The 16,646-nt window shown below is 43.8% G+C and overlaps 1 long non-coding RNA gene across 4 annotated transcripts in view; it reads right to left on the bottom strand.

Moving 5' to 3' along the window:
• The window catches only part of LOC120097031 (uncharacterized), a 146,028-nt gene that overhangs the window by 38,869 nt on the left and 90,513 nt on the right, over nucleotides 1-16,646 (bottom strand). For 3 of the 4 annotated variants that reach the window (XR_015638924.1, XR_015638925.1, XR_015638926.1), the window contains one exon: nucleotides 6,446-6,667. This is a non-coding gene — a long non-coding RNA (uncharacterized LOC120097031). Of the gene's footprint in view, nucleotides 1-6,445; nucleotides 7,334-16,646 lie in introns of those variants that run through there. The other variant, XR_015638922.1, reaches the window with a different exon arrangement.

The raw sequence follows: 16,646 nt of genomic DNA, 5'->3' as shown, positions 1-16,646 counted from the left end.
GTGAGGGCAGCAAATATGACTCCTCATAGCCCACCACACCTAAAGAGCCATGTGAATCTTTGATATATTAAGAAGCATACTTTGAGCTCTGGACCTGCTTCTTGTTTTCTGGCACATGGCTTCTACAATCCTTGGAACCTCTGGAGTGAAGCTGCTTTGTATGTTAATGAGGAACCTGAAGGCTAAGGCTTCTCATAGCTTGAGAAGCTGGGGGGGGGGGGGGCAACAATGGCTCTACAAGGTGGAAAATTCCAGATCCAACCCATGACCTCTGAGGTCAAAGGTTAAGGTGGTCACCAGTGATTTACTGACTCAGAATCATTTACTAGACCACATTTCATTACTCAATCACAATTGAGCCATGAAACCATGATACTAAGACAAAAGGAAAAGGTTCAAGGCACCCAGGTTATGAGTATGCCCACAGCCATAAGCAGACAGGCATGCAGTCCCACAGGGGCAGAAGTTCCTTTGCCTCATCCTACAGATTCCTCAGTCAGGCTGTTTAAAGTATTATATGTAATAAATTGATATTGATAACTAAATCATTTTTTTCTGGGCTCTGTGAGCTACGCCAGAACATTATTAAACTCGACAAGGAGAGCATCAAAACCTATCATTGGTGTCCTGAGGAGTTCCCTCATCTCTTAGTGATCTCTGCTAGGTAAAGTCACACTGTTGACTGTGCCACTAAAGAAAAGAACTTCAGGATGAACCAGTAGAAAGCAAAGTTAGTGACTGTATTAAGATAAGGAAGAGGACAAATAAAGAGAGAGGTAAAAAGGGAGGCAGATAGACAGACACAGGAAATCATGGTAGGCAACAAAGAAATAGATACAGGTTTCTTAAGGAAGTCACACTTAGATGTCTTACAAATGACATACACATGCACAGTTTTGTGTCTTTCCAGGTTATATGGGTTTAACTTATAGTGTAATTTATACCAAGTTTCAAAAATTAAGCTTAAAATTTTATGTAAAATTTAACATGTAAGAGAAAATATGTGAGCTTGTTTATTTGTTATCCTTTCATAGGGCTGAGGAAGTGGCTCAGTGGCTAAGAGTACTTATGGTTCTTGCAGTAGAATACCTGGATTTAATTCCCAAAACTACCTATAACTCCAGTTCTAGGTGATCTGATGTCCTCTTCTGACTTCCTCAGCCATGACCCCCAAAAATAACTAATACAAGGGTGGCCATCTTGGTCTGGCTTGAGACAACCATGCAAGTCCTTTGAGCTATATACAGTGTTCTGAAGGGAGTCAGTCAATACCACCTGTCCAGTTCTACTCCAGTCCCCACCCTTCCACAACAGTAGATTGAAGAAATTTCTCCAATATCCCCTGTGTCCCTGTGAATCCTTTCTATGACATCCCCTCATTGTGTGGCTGATTATGTACATCTGAAATAGTGTTTAAGAAGGATGGCTTTACCAGAACTCCATCCAAATGCTTGAAATAAAACAAGCCTTGAACTACATAGAGTGGCTCTCAATCTGAGATGTAGGCATAGGCTTCCTGGGGTGCTGACAGCTTTTCAACCACTCCATGTGGACTTGAACTTCCTAACCCACAACTCACCTTTGCTAGACATTTCATTGCCTTATCACTCAATTTCATCTTAAAAGCCACATTTAGTGATGACCTTAATAGAAAATGAAGGCTCTGGTTCTTTTGGCCAAATCTCGCATGAAAGAATGCATGGCAAATTGCTTCCCTGGACTTACTTAACACAACCCTCCAATTTACTCCCTATTATGGTACTTACTCTAATTTAGTTATTTGTGGCTGTCAAATAAAGATGAAGAGGCCTCCCAGGTTTGAGAGCAGTTCTCCACATTGAGACCACAATGCTCAAATACTTCCAGAGGCACAAAAGCCAACGCATACCCATGATAGGGGGTTCATCATCAACTCAGCAGAAGCAGAGACCATTGGCTATGCTGTGAAATAAACACTAGTCTTCCTGTTCTAAGCACAAATCTGAATCCTGAGAAGTACCTGCTGAGGTTTCCATGCTTTTGTGTCCCAGGACAAAGAATTACACCAGGGACACAGGGCAAGGTAGAGAAAGCATTTCTAAGAAGAGGAATGGGCTGGCGAACTGAAGAAAGGCATGGGCTCAACTGCACTGGGCTACTAGGCACATTGTGACACTTTATAGGTCATATACATAGTGTCTACCCACATTGCATACTTCAAGATTTTCTCAAACACATGTGCTTCATGTAACCTGGAACCCAGGAGGAGATAGGCTTCCAATCCTCCTGCCTTTCTTTCAACTGGTTTCTTTCATTTGTTAATCTTTTTTTAAAAAGTTTCAAATTCTATCTATCTATCTATCTATCTATCTACTGTCTATCTATCTGTCTACCTATCTTATGTATATGTGTGACATGTGTATTTTGGTACGGGCGTGGGTGTCATACATATGGAGGCCACTGGTCAATTTGTGTGTGTAGTTCTCTTCTTCCACCATGTGTGTCCCTGATCAAACTCAGACTTTCAGGTTTAGTGGTTTAGCAGCAAGTGCCTTTTCCAGCTGAATACATCCCTGGCCCTTCATATGTTAATCATGATGCAGTTTCCTCCAGCCCCTAGTCTTCTACAACAGGATCACTGCTCTGGAGGCCTCTTAGCAACTCAAAGAAGGTCAAAGAAGAACAAGTTACATGGTCCTGGGTCCTCCTATGACAAAATGACTGGGTACAATTTTGCACTCTCTCGCTACCTCCAAGATTCAGCTTCCCACCTAAGCTCCAAGAGGAAAACCAAACTAAGAGCATTGCTGAGCTGGGAATCCTTGATTTTATATTCCCAAAGCATTGTTTTAGATACTCTTTCATTTTTCCAGAATTCACACACTAGACTCCTGGCCCTCTCATATCCTTGGAGAAACTTGAGCATGACTGGATTCTCTTTGTTTCTACTGGGTCAGATTCAACAGTGAAATTCCTCCCAGATTTTCATTTTCTGAGGTCTTACTTCTGAGCATTCCAAATTGTGAATGTTTCTTAGACATGGGTTCCAAATTGCACATCTGGAACTGGTCTCTCCTAATGGTCTGCCCTCAATCTGAGAAGTTTATCAGTTCTTTTGGAGAGGTTCCACCATGCCATTATCATTGGATATGAATGTCACACTTTGCAAGCCTTGTTTTTTGGATCTTTAGACAAATCAGAGCCATCAAACCCAACCAGATTTACTTGGTGCCTTAGTCAGAATGTTAACTGGAGAAAGGAAATCTTTTCAGAGATGGAGGGAAATACAGAGAAAGACTGAGTTGTTGCCACAGACATGGCACAAGAGAGTATACAGGAATCCTCCGTGTCCTGCAGTTTCACACCATTGACAAGGCATTTACATATATACAAGGTCTTCTGGCCTTCCCACTCTACAGGCATGCACTATTCCTACTCTTAGACCATCATCTTTAGCTCAGATATTTACCTCTCACCTCAGTACAGTCAAGTTCTCCTTCCCAATCACTTCTATCAGCCTGGCCTAAAGAAGGAGTCTCCCTCTCATCATTCTGCATTTTATCAAACTTTTTAAAATAGTACCTAATTATGATTTTATATGTGTGATTATATTCCTTCTCTCTCTCTCTCTCTCTCTCTCTCTCTCTCTCTCTCTCTCTTGCTCGCTCTCTCTCTCTCTCTCATTGAAATATTAATTTCTTAAAAGGTAAGAATCCCAAAAATATTTATTTTAATTTAAGAAAACAGGTAAGAATCCATTTCATCTCATTCAGTTTGAGTTACTAGAATACGAGGCACTGCTCTGTCAGTGAATCATTGCTGAGTCAGTCAACATGGATTTGCAGGGCAAGCCTATGCTCACAAGATTCCACATGTTCCTCCCCCTACCTGTATCTGCCACATTACACCACAATGGCCCATTCCCTCAAATGCTTTGCCTACCTCTTATGCCCACCTCACATTACCATGATGAAAGACTATGCTTCTGTATCTGTAGTCTCTCTACTTGTAGCACAGGGCCAGTGTCAGATGCTTGACAGATCCTCCACAAACAGCACTGTCCTAGCTCTCACTCACTACTTCCTAGCTGCCACGATGTAAGCACCCTCTCCCTCTGCTGTACTCTTCTGCTTCTCCTCAGAAGTGGTACAATGGAGTTTGCAAATCACGGGTTAAGACCCTGAAAGTGTCAGCTAAAATGACTCTTCTTAAGTTGTTTTTCTCAGGTATCCATAAGACTGGTGAACACTGGCTAACTTACGGCCATTAGGACTTAAGTGTAGTTTGGGGAGATATAATTCAACTCATTCTGGTGCATCCTTAGAGCTGATTAGGCCCCACCCATCCAGTGCCCACATCAACCACTCTCTGTCTCATTTGCCTGTAGTAAAATCTCAGGGAAGAACTGTCTGATCAAATTGTGAGTTCACCAAAATTGATGTCTAATGGCCTTTCTTCCATCACCTTTTCCCCAGTTTTGTGACTTCTTACTTCACTTTTGCTTTGATGTCTTCTGGTAGCCTACAAGGAATCTGCCTCTGTGTGTGAGTGAAGGTGAAGCTAACATCAAGGTCCAGCGATATTTCTCCATCATAATAGTGTTTCAGATACAATGGAGGCAGCTGAAGGAGAGGTACTGGAGACACTGAATGAGTATAGTTGGCTCTCTTCCCTACTGGGATCCTCTCATAGTCAAATGGAAGCTCTAGTCATGAGATAGTAAAGGGTCCAGAGGAAGAGACTGTAAGTTGGCACCAGAAGCAGAGAAACTGCTCCATTGGGTGTGCTAAGCCTGCACAGCTATATGCAGGGTGGGTTAATAAAAACTTCCAGTTCTAGCCATCATCTTGGTGCCCAGCCATGAGCAAGGATACTAGCCTGTAGTCTGGGCACAGTCTCTAGTCCAACACCTTCACACTAACCTGCCAGGTGAAAATGAGCCAGGCTCTTCCCCTCTGTGCACTCCCCACAGGAAGACTGTGTGGGGATGGTTTAGAAAAGGTGGGGAGTGGAATGTCTAGCCCCTCCACACACCCACATCCTCTGAGCATCTGCAATGACCCCCCCCCCCCCGCCGCCGCCAAGATCGCCACAACATCAAACAGGGAGAAAGGGCAATGCGAGCCAAGCCTTCATCTGCTCAGTCACTCTAAACAGAAATCACTTACCCTAAGCGGCAATCAGTCCCCGATGGCCTCCTTTCCAAATGCCTTGTATGACAATGAGTGATTTGTAACAACATCCAATCAGGCGCACCTAACCTTCCTGTAATTGCCTGTCCTTTTCAGCGTTCTTAAAAGCTTTCCAGTGGAAGAGAACATAAGCTCTTTGCCAGAAACAGGCTATTACACAGAGGAGAGAGACACCCCCACCACCCCTTGCCATCCTTCAAGCCCATCTGTGTACCCCCCAGTCTCTGTGCCACTGTAGAAGGAACCTCCTTCTTGACTCTCAACTCTTGACTCTCCCACACAATCCCCTGCCCTTTTCTAACTTCTAGAAGCTAGATCTGAGCAACTCACAGCTACCCTGTATGAAATAGGGGCAGAAGAAGGGGCAATAATAGTATTTTCATTCAGGCCAAATGCTGTCATGAAAACATGAAGAACCAGACACCATGGAGGTCTGGAAATGAGCCCTGGGTCCCAGGGTTTGTGCTGAGCTTCCATGCAGGCATGGGAAGAAGGCAAGTTGTATATTCGACTTCTGTGCTCTGACCAGAATAACAGTGAAACTCTGCTGGCCTGGACAGCCGAAGGTTAGGAATGCTACTCCATGCCACAGCCTATCCTCCACATAACAGAGGTGAGACCAATACCTAGATTGGGAAGCCCATTAAACCATGATCACAAAAATGAGAGAAAAGTAGCCATGACCTAGAAGAGTATCATAGGGATTAAAAAGAAAAGTGGAAATTCTATGAAAAAAGAAGTCCTAGGAACAGTTTATAGGCAAAAATCCATAGCTGTACCATTTTTACCTTAAAAGATCTAGAATGATCTCTCACTCCCCAAAACATTGTATTCACTTCAAATCTCTTGATGTTTCCTCAACTCAATGGATTCATTCCGCAGACACATCTTAACACCGTAAAAGACAAGGAAGGAGCTGAAAAACTAACTCAGTCAATGTTGTCATGCTAGCACGAAGACTTAAGTTCAGATCTGCAGAGCACATGTTAAAAAATAGGTGTACTGCACGTGCCTATAATCCCAGAGCTAGGGAGGCAGAGACAGGAGGATGCCTGGGGCCAGCTCACCGGCCAGTCTGATTGAAAGAACTCAGAGTTCAGGAAGAAGCTCTATCTCAAAAACTAAAGTCAAAAGGAAATTAATAAAATCCCTAGGTTCGATATACATTCCTAAACACATATGCATATATCTGTATTAGTCTGGGTTCTCTAGAAGGATAGAACAAATGGGATGGAGGTGGGGGAGAAGGACGGAGGGAGAGAGAGACTTCATACATTAAAATAGCAACAGGAGCTGAATCACACTGAGTGCTGAGAAGTCAGCAGTTGCTTAGTCCTTTAGGCTGGGAGCCTCTGTAGTTGGAATAGTCTTATGGTGGCTGTTTCTCACTGGGGAGGTTGACAACCAGGCAGTTGCTCAGTTCACAAGGCTTAGTGTCTCAACAGTCCCAATCTTGAAAATCTGGAAAGTTCCTGTGACGTGGCTGGTTCTTTAATCTAAGATGGGAGATAGGAAATATTGGTTCTGTTATCAGTGACAGAGTCGTCGCCATCCTCCTCCTCCTCATCCTCCTCCTCCTCCTCCTCCTCCTCCTCCTCCTCCCCCTCCTCGTCCGAAGCAACAGCAGCATCAACAGCAGCAACGAAAACCAACGGAGTAACAATAGAGAAACCCAGGGAAGCAAAAGGGTCCTTCCACCACACCCTTTTATCTTAGCAGCTACCAGAAGGTGCTCCCCAAAATCAGGATGAGTCATCCCAAATCAATTAAGGTAATCATAATAGTTCTTCGGCTGAGGTTCCTATTTAAGTGATTTTAATTTGTGTCAAGGTGATATTGAAACCAACCATTATAACACCCACATATCTGAGTATGCACACCCACAAAGGACCATTTAAGATGGGGGTTCAGCTCAGTCTGGGACTGATCAGTCATTGGGAAGACTTCATGAGATCGCTAGTGACTGGCCATGGACAGTGCGTGTGTGTGTGTGTGTGTGTGTGTGTGTGTGTGTGTGTGTGTGTGTGTGTGTGTGTGTGTGTGGTGTGTTTCAGAAGTACCTCCAAGGGGTAGCTTATGGGCAGAAGTCAGGGGAGGTTTTGAAGATTAGAGAACAGGGTGGGAAAATCACTAAGGCACATCCAAGCAACCATGTAGAGAGTGATGGGAAGTGAGGGGGACAGAAGAAGAGATGAAGAAGAGGGCATGGGAACCCCTTTCCACACCAGAGGCCAGCAAGTAGCTTTCCCTCAGACCTGTGATCCTACTATTTAGGCAAGCAAAATAGTTAGTTCTAGTCTGAGAATAGCCAGGGGAATCTGTATGGTAGAGTCCTACAAACAAGAAAATAAGGCCCCACTAAGTGTCCTTTCTGAGCCTTTATGCTGAGCCTTCATCTCCAGCTCTGTTGCACTGGAGGTGAGTTTTCCCTGGAACTTCCTAATCAGTCCAGGAAAAGACAGGCCCTGGAACACCATCCTCTCTCCCTCTTTGCCCATCACCGAAAAGGCACTCAATCTAAATTATCCTCTCCATGTTGAGTTACATCCTGTTGCTCTTTCAAGGTATACCACCTCCAAGAAGCCTGTGCTTCTATCTGCCAGTCCACCTCAGTCTATGCCCATCTCCCACCCTGGAGCCAACTGTACATTTCTCACTATGCATTTGGTACTCAGCAGTCTACCTGGCAATGCATATGTTATTCCTTGTCCCCAGACACACTTCAGGGCTCTGTGGGAGGGGCTGGCATTCTACCTTTCTGTCCTCTCCCCTGATATTTGAAACAGTGGCTTAGTTCTGCTGAGAGCTTAAGAAACATCTGTGAATTAATTGACTGATAAAAGGCACTGAAATTTGCAAGCAACGCTGTCTTTTAATCACAGCCCTGGGAACACCAGATGGAATTCTGTTTCTTTTCTAACCTTCCCCCTTGTGAAAAGTTGACAGTGTCAGTCCAGTTTCTCCTAAGCACCTGGTCCCAACTTCAAGCATATGAATAATACCACTTCCAATGGAGGTCCAAGGCTCAACTCCTCCAAGGTAGAAGATACTTGATGACTTTGTACAGAAATCCACAGAGGGACCCTGAGGGAGACTGCCTGTTTACAGAGTGTGGACCTTGTCAATGCTATTGAATCTTTTACATTGTCCTACCATGGTATCTTATAGTCATTCTCTATTGTCACCTGTTCCATGCAGGTACATCACATCCCACTCTACTATAATGTTCACTCTTTCCTAGACTAGTCACATGTTTACCATGGTGGTTTGAATATGCTTGGCCTATAGGGAATGGCACTATTAGGAGACATGGCCTTGTCAGAATAGGTGTGGCCTTGTCGGAGGAAGTGTGTCACTATGTAAGCAGGCTTTGAAGTCTCTTCCTTTGTTTAGACTCTACCCACTGAGGATGAGCTCCTCCTCCTGACTGCCCGCAGAGAAGAGTCTGACTGCCTTTGGATCAAGACACAGAACTCTTTCAGCTCCTCTAGCACCATGTCTGCCTGAGGGCTGCCATGATTCCCACCATGATGATAATGGACTGAACCTCTGAAACTGTAACCAGCCCCAATTAAATGTTGTTCTTCCTAAGATTTGCCCTGGTCATGGTGTCTCCTCACAGCAATAGAAACCCTGACTGAGACATCTACCAATGTTCAGATCCTTTTTCTCTCATTTCCAGATTTTCAGTCTCTCGATAGCAGAGTATATGTTTCTTCTAAATTCTGTATCTTCAGAACCACGAGTGCTTACAGTAAGTAGCAGAAACTTGCATAATGTAGAAGGAAAAGAGGGGAGGGAGGAAGTATATGAGAAGGGGAACAGATGGGTAAAGGGAACCAGAGGCCTTAGGAATTACCTTTTGCTCAAGCTCCAAGTAGAATTCAGTCCCACTACAAAACACAAGGCACCATTTGCAACCTACACAGAAGTGTCAGACTCTCAATTTACTCACCTACTTCTGAGTTTTCCCATTTTCAGAAACAGGGAGGGTAGAGTGCCTACCCCAGGGTACTTATAAAGCTTAAATAAATTACTATGTGCAGAATTCTTCTCATACTGCCTGTCAGAGAATAAGCAATCAATCACATTAGTCATTGTCTTTACCATTCTCGTTATAGCAAGAATGGCTCCTTTGGGCTATCAAGTCCACACCTGGTTGCAAAATACACACTTCTTCTTCTGTGTAGAATCTCCTTCCTGCTAAGGGGCAGGCATACGTCTTTAATATGTTTTAAATTGTCTCCTATTGTGTATATTTGAATGCATGATTTATTGAGTATGTGCTGCATAGCTCCGACTTGGGGACAACCAAACACAAAATGCCAAATGCCTCATTCATGCCTTCTTGTCTGAAATCAAGGAAATGTTCAGGCTGAGTAAAGTTTCCAGATAACTGAGCTTTATCCTTCCACACACGAACTTTTCTTACTTTGGCCATTGTTGATGAAAGATGTTTTCCATATGTAGCAACTTCATGCTTACTTTGAGCTCTGCTCATATCAGTATGGTTTCATAGAAGAGGAGCCAAAGCCTCTTATCATTCCCGTGTCCTTAAATCACCCTGGGCATCACTCATGGGCAAAACCAGATGGTGCCCATCTCTACGCACAATGGGGTTCTCAGGATTCAAGGGCACAAAGGCCTGTGACAGTACTGAGCAGACTTTAGAGGACCACATGAATGTACAGGGCCATAACAGAAAACCTTGGAGGTCATTCAGGCTACAAAGCCATTTGTCCCTCCACTAAGTGTCCCAATTACTCTGTGCTGAGCTGAAGTTTCTTCTTGCTTTTCCATTATTGTTAGCTCTTCCAGGAAAAACATCCTTAACTTACAACCTTTTTGATCTTACAACCAACCATCACCACCATTTCTGTCCCATGGTGCTCTATCTACTGTCACACCAAATGAGTTTGCTGCCTAACTCATTAAAGAGTAACTGCCATGCTGTTCCTACAAAGGCAAAGAAATCAGACATTCAGAGGGACAATCTGAATCTTGAGAAGCATCTAATTTGATACTATAAGATGAGGCATCTGAGAGCCAGGAAGGAGGGAACAATTACTCTATTATCCAGCATATTATTAACAGCAGAGTTGGAACTAGAATTAAATTGTCAACCTGAGTAGACCTTGTTTGGTCTGAAGGATGTTGAACCCATCAACTTGCCTGATGAAACACATAGACATTGCAGTTTTTGTTGTTTTCTGTTCACATCTAAGTTTGTAGCAAGATTCACATGGATATACCATGCCAGACCAGTAGGAGTAAGACCAGTAAGACCAGAAACTTCTTTGGCAGCCAAAAGACCAGACTGAGTTGGGAACAACAGGATGAACTTGTAAAGCTCAGAATGCCCTAACCAAACCCCAGACCTGAGCTTACTCAAATCCAATTTCTGCATCCATCCCTTCTCTTGTGTAAATGTGAAGGGTGGTCCAACATCCATTTCTTTCAGTTGGATATGCGGACCAAAAGCATCCTCTGAGAACCTACTGGAAATGACAACTGTAGACTCCATCCCAAACATGCTGAATTAGGCTCTGCCCAAGTAACTTGTAGGCACATGACAATCTAGTGTCTCTGAATTTTCCACTTCTGTCCTCTTCTTGTCCCATCCTCAGGTACAGCCGTAAGAGGATCCCCAAGGGAAACAGGAGCAGCCTGAGCTTCCCCTAGTTTACAAGGTGGTCTCTGCCTGTTATCAGAAACCTTTCCCTTGCTCTCATGATGGGCTGAGGTCACCACTCACGGGAAGTTTTCAGGATAAGAAGAGGAAATTATGCCGTTCTACCATGAAGAAAGCCATTACCAGACTTCTCGGTGAGGAAGGAAGAGTTCAGGCGCTCACAGACCCAGATAAGCATCTCTTGACTTCCCAGGCTGTTCCGCTCCTTACACAACTCTTCATCTAGAGAAATGATTTGGCTGTCACATGCATTTAATCATTTCCCCTGGCCTCATGGCCAAGTACCAGGGGAGAAGCAGGCTGTGGCTGTGACTTCTTTGCTATCCAAAGGACATCCTTCTTTAAGAGGATATGTGCATTACAGTATGGAAACGGGGTCCAGAAAGGGAGAAATTCCCCCAGGATCTCACCCTTTTGAAGACTGGGGGCTCAGGGATCTGGGGACCCCAGAGGCTTTACTCTGCTAGCTACCTGATCTGATGTGGTGAGATCACAGTAAGGATGATAAAGCTTCGTGTCCAACAATAGGTTAATAATTTCATATGAGAGATTTGCATACAGCTGTGGCTCATCCTTGTAGTTCCCAATTCATCCCCCCCCCCACTGTTTAGTTTGGCCTCTTTCTAGAATAGGATGAAACGCCTTTGTGTCTGAAATGGATTATACAGTGGTAATTAGTTGGACTGCTTGTGCACATTATTAAGTTAAAAGCCATCTGAGGGCAGTGCCTTTTCCTCTCCTGCTCCTACGCCCAATACCCACAGTGCTGAGAACAATTCATGACTTCCAAGATGCACAGTAGACCTAGGTATAGCACTTGGTAGATTAAACTGGAGATCTTTCCTTAGCCAAGCATGACTGAGTACTCTGTGGAGATAGTGACAAAGTGACAATATTTCTTTATTCCCAGATAGAACTCATGAGTTAGTCAGGGAACATTTGAAAAGTTGGACAGCTTCTACCACCTGCTGAGTATGAGCGACACTACCTTTACAACACAGGCTGTCCCCACCCAGCATTGGTATTGAAAAATTAGTCTTCCTTTTCTCTATGCTAAGCTGTCACTTGTCACCTGAAGTAGCATGGAACTGTCAGTAAAGAGGAAGTTAGAAACTGCTCTGCAGAAGAGCAGGTATGAAGCAGGCACCCTCCCCACCATAGCCACTGTAATCTCTCTCACATTGGGGGCGGGGGAACAGTGAGACAGCTCTTCTCAGTTTCAACATGATGTTCTCTGTGCCCACCACCCTGTTCCTGCTCTAGGTCATTGTCCAAGCTGATGATGTTGGCCTGAGAAACATGTCACAGCCTTGATCCAATACAAATGTCACAACACACACATGAGAAAGATGAGCTTCAAAGGCAAGGTGACTTCTGAAGGTCTTGAACACAAGAGAACAGAGGCAAGGTGAGCACTCGAGTCCTCTGAATTCTGACCTGGTGCCCTGTGTTCCTACCGGCTGTGTTACTACTTCCTTAATCCTTGTCAAACATGCACTTCTGCTTTCCTATTGGCTGAAAAACTGTAATAAAAAACTAAATGCAGGAACTTGCTTAGACTATTTGTAAAGCAAAATATTTGCTATTCTTATTTTTATTTGCTCCCCATCTTATGTTATTGGGACAATACAAATTAAAAGCGAGATTCAATTGTACCACTTTTAGAACAGCTAAATCCTGAACATCACCACTCAGCAAACACTAGCACAGGGCAACTGCTTCTTGTTTACTATTGGAAGGAGTGGATAATGGGGCAGTCCCCTCTTTATGAAGACAATCTGGAAGTTTCTTGCAATGTTAAGCAGAATCTTGCCAGAGAACTCAACTGTCTCACCCCATGATTTCCACCAAGTTGAGTTACAGACTTACGACCACACCAGAATGTTTATAACAGCTTTATTCATAATTACCCAAACTTGGAAGCAGTCAAGATGTCCCTCTATCAATAAACAGACTCTGGGACTCAGATCCAATGAATTGTTATACAGTAATAAAACAGAAATGAGCTATCAAGCCCAACAAAGAATGTGAAGTAACCTTAAATACATATTACCAAGTGAAAGGAGCCAATCAAAAAATGCTACATACAGCACAAGTCCTAGCAAGTGACAGTCTGAAAAGATGGGTTCATACAGAGGCACTAATCTGATCAGTGGCCACCAAGAGTCTGGGAAGGGCTTCGTGAAGCAGCAGAGGCTTTCCAGGGGTGGAGGTGGAGGCTACATGCTATTCCGTATTCCCAAACTATGCAAAACTATGCAACATGAAGTGTTAATCCATGCAGAGCTTAATAGTTGGTAGGCAATTTATAAGTATTGGCTTATCGGTGACCACAGACTTACCACACCAATGCAAGATGATAATAGTAAGAACTGTGTTAAAGGAGAGATTATATGGAAAGGACTATATTTTCTGTTCAATGTTTCTTTACATTTAAAACCTGCTTTTTAAGGTAAAACCTCTTTTAAAAGACTAAAAGTAAATAAAAAATTGTGTCTAGTGTAGAAGAACATAGGCACTGCTCTATTTGTAGCATGCATGAACTTTAATACTTGAGTCACTGAGGAACAAGGGGCCTGGCTGACATGCTGCTGTCTTGTCCCAGCATAGCATGGCTAGATGGGAATCTTGAGGCCTGATCTCTGTCTCATGACTCTTACACCTTTGAAACTAGCACTCTCCCACTTTGCCACTAAATATGGAAGCAACGATCTGAACTCATTCCAGACTGGCTACTGCCTCCAATTCATGCAATAGGTGTCCTTTCTAGGGTACTGTGGATAATGTACTTGCTACAAAAGCAAGAAGACTGGAGTTAGAAACCCCAGTACCCATGTAAGTGTCAGGTATGTGTGGTGGCCTGCCTGAAATGGCAGAACTTGGGAGGCAGATAGACTGGGGATCCCTAAAGAAAGCCTGCCTGCTCTACAAGCTGAGTTAGCATGCTCTAAGTTCCACCCAGGCACTCACTCTATTTCAACTCATAAGATGAAAAGCCATTTAAGAAAATACCCAATGTCAACCTCTGGCTTCTGCATACATGTACACTCCCCCCATACACACACTAACAAGGAAACACACATAACACACACACACACACACACACACACACACACACACACACACAAAAAAAAAAAAAAAAACAAGCCAATGGCTCTTCTGTTTCATCAATGGCATTGGATATCTAACCATCACCTGAGGAATTTCTCAATGGCTTTTATTTTCCAGAAATAATCCTTAAACCCCAAGCTGCTGCACCTCTCCCCCAGGGAGTCTGGTCCCTGCTCTCCTGGTAAAACATTGGTAAATAGCCACAGACTGTCCTACGTCCAAATGAAACCTGTGGAGGAGGATGGGAAGAAGGATTTCCACAGCAGGAGCCATTCTGGGACACAGGCACTGAGCTGACAGACTAACTACAAATCACGAATCAGATGCAGGCAGTAAAAGGCCCATCATCTCACTAAAGCCATCTTTATTCACCCTGTATTTTTCCACACATTTCATTTCCCATCATGGCTGACTGCCTAAAGCATTCATGTGAAAATAGCAGATTTTTGCCTGTGTTGTGTTACTCCCTGTCTCCTCCCAATAATGCAGTTTACTGGAGTCTCAGAAATGACATAAACACTTGGCATATTCAAGTGGAAGAAGCAAAGAGGAAAAAAATAAAATATCTACCGATACCATCATGGAGAGAAGAGTTGATCCTGTAATCCTATGACAACGGTGGAGTCAAAGGTGTCCTGGTATGTTAGAGAGGCCCTTCATGTTGATGCCATTTCATAGATAGGATAACTGAGTCCCAGAGACCATTTCCTCAGTGTCTGTACAAATATAACGAGGTCTTGGGTGTGTTCTCCAGGGGATTTCTTTCTCATCAAGATACAGAAGCTGGGAGAATTCTGAGTGGAGCCTTTGAGTAGGAGATTGGAACAGTGTCTTTCTCAAGGTCTTTTGAGTCTCCTCTCTTGGTACTCACAGGATCCAGTAGGATTCATGGAGGAACCTAAAAGGATGCATGAGAAGCAGGATAGCATAACACCAACTGCATGCACAGCATGGAATAAACTTGGCATAAATTAACTCGAGTATCCAGAATCATCATATGAATGTCTTTCTAATAAGGACTCTGGGGTCCCAAAGCATACTGCCACAGAGAAGAAATGTACTCGTGACCATATTGACATCTGGCTTATCATTTGCTAGACAAACCTAAGTCCTTGAATATGTATGGTGTTATCAACTTAACAGAATCTAGAGACAGCTAGGAAGCAAATGTCTATGTAAGTCTTGGAGAGAATCTCTTTAGAGATATCTACCTTGATCGTGTATGGCGCTGTTCCACTGGCTGGGGTCTTGGACTGAATAAAAAGGAGAAAGCAGGCTGAGCACCAGCGTTCATCTCTCTCTGCTTCCTGACTGCAGAGGCAATGACTGGTCAGCTGCCTCATATTTCTACAGCAGGGACTTCTCTGCGAAAACCCACTGTGCCTTCAAACTGACAGCCAAAATAATCCCCCTCTTTCTATCAGGTGCTTTTTGTCAGAGTGGGGAAAATAACTGATACATTGTGTTAACAGAGTAAGCCTCCTGAGAATTCTATACAGCTGGTTGGTCATTCTCCCTGATGGAAGCCAAGAAACCAAAGAACCTGCTGGATATAGAAATGTTTTCTGAATGTGCTCAGCTTGACTACAGTGGGGCTGGATTTCACCCCTAATACTCGATCTAGAACTAAGGCATAGTGCATTGCTTTATCTTCTTTGAAATGTCCATCTCACTTGACCCAGGAAAAGTACAAGGGTTTTCCATAAACCACCTAGTTAGATCTCCAAACGTCCCTATAAAATGGCACAGCGAAGCTCACTAACCCATTCAACTGAGTAAGAACCCAGAGCTTAGACCAAAGGCCTCAGCATGGAGGCCTCACCCCTCTCCCTGCTCTGTATCCACACTAGACATAGAAGTGCTCTCAGAAGTAAGTCCCTCTGTTTGTCTCCACCCCTACTAAGACAAGTGTAGGGACATTCTTAGATTTGGAAGGGTCAAAAGAAGGGTTCCTAACCCAGAACTGTTTCCATGCAGCATTAACTTTAATTTCCCAGATTCCTCCATGAGTTGGTTTGATGATATCCCCTGTTGGCTTCCTATGCACTGGTGTTGGATGACTGATGGAAAAGGAACCCTGCCAAACTTGTCCCCCAAATCAACCTTCCTTTCCTCTTTTCTTCTTTCTCCTTTCACCTACCAAGACTTCCTCCTTGTTCCTGTTTGTCACAGATTATTACCTCCCCAACCCCTCACAGCCCTTATCCATGCTCTTTATGAATTGTACAGTGAGGGTGACATTTAGAGGCAGAGTCCTGGAAGAAATCATATGGATCTGGATCTGTCAGAACACTAAATTTAGCAACCCAGAGGGCCCCGAGGAAATCAGAAGGGAGGGACATGGAAGAGGGGGAGACTTCATCCTGCAATTGGGCTGCAAAACACAGATCCACCCAGACCGGGCTGTCCTCCTTTCTTGCTCATCAGAATGGGGAACATAACCTCAATCAGCTGCATTCGCCTGACACCATTGTTAGGTTGCTTGGAAAGGCCCTAATCATGTCCCCTATTGTCTGGTCCTTCACAGAGCTAAGCATAGCCGTATCAAAGCTGCTCTTCCCTCTGCAGAAACCCCTGAAGTGTGTTGAAATATGCATCTAGACATATAGGTCTACATATAACCTCCCACTCTCTTATTCATCTGCACAAGTACACACTCCCACACGGAAGTG

The sequence above is a fragment of the Rattus norvegicus genome, chromosome 15 (assembly GCF_021556685.1).
Source record: "Rattus norvegicus strain SHRSP/BbbUtx chromosome 15, alternate assembly SHRSP_T2T, whole genome shotgun sequence".
Taxonomy (NCBI): Eukaryota; Metazoa; Chordata; class Mammalia; order Rodentia; family Muridae; genus Rattus; species Rattus norvegicus.
This window is presented reverse-complemented; position numbering and strand designations above follow the sequence as displayed.